The sequence below is a fragment of the Odontomachus brunneus genome, unplaced genomic scaffold (assembly GCF_010583005.1).
Source record: "Odontomachus brunneus isolate Ranch 3 - 2012 unplaced genomic scaffold, Obru_v1 Obru_scaffold_114, whole genome shotgun sequence".
Taxonomy (NCBI): domain Eukaryota; kingdom Metazoa; phylum Arthropoda; class Insecta; order Hymenoptera; family Formicidae; genus Odontomachus; species Odontomachus brunneus.
Window position 1 is genome coordinate 608,485 of NW_022639564.1, and position 358 is coordinate 608,842.

The following is a 358-nucleotide window of genomic DNA, read 5'->3' on the forward strand; positions in this document are numbered from 1 at the left end:
GAGACCAAGAACCGTTCAGAACAAGATTCCAGGATATGGAGCAAAGGCTCCAAGGAGGGACGACCCCAGGTGAAGAAGGAAACGTCACCGAAAAAAGAGGCATCACTGAAGAAAGAAATAGCAGAGGGTTCCAGTACGATGCAGACGAAAACCCGGTGCTACATTGCAGCAAATTCGGTCACATGTCCAGAGACTGTAAGCTACCGAAGCGTGAAAAAGGCGCTTGCTTTAAGTGTGGAGAGAAGAGTCATATGATTGGCAATTGTACAGATAAAGTAAATGTAGAATAAGTTAATTTTGTGCGGAAACTACTAATGACTTTCAGAGTGAAGCTACTTTAAAGTTTAATAGTTCTCAA

At 42.7% G+C, this 358-nt stretch overlaps 1 long non-coding RNA gene across 1 annotated transcript in view; it reads left to right on the top strand.

The window, feature by feature from the left end:
* The window catches only part of LOC116849392, a 10,557-nt gene that overhangs the window by 285 nt on the left and 9,914 nt on the right, over nt 1–358 (top strand). The window lies entirely within an intron of this gene.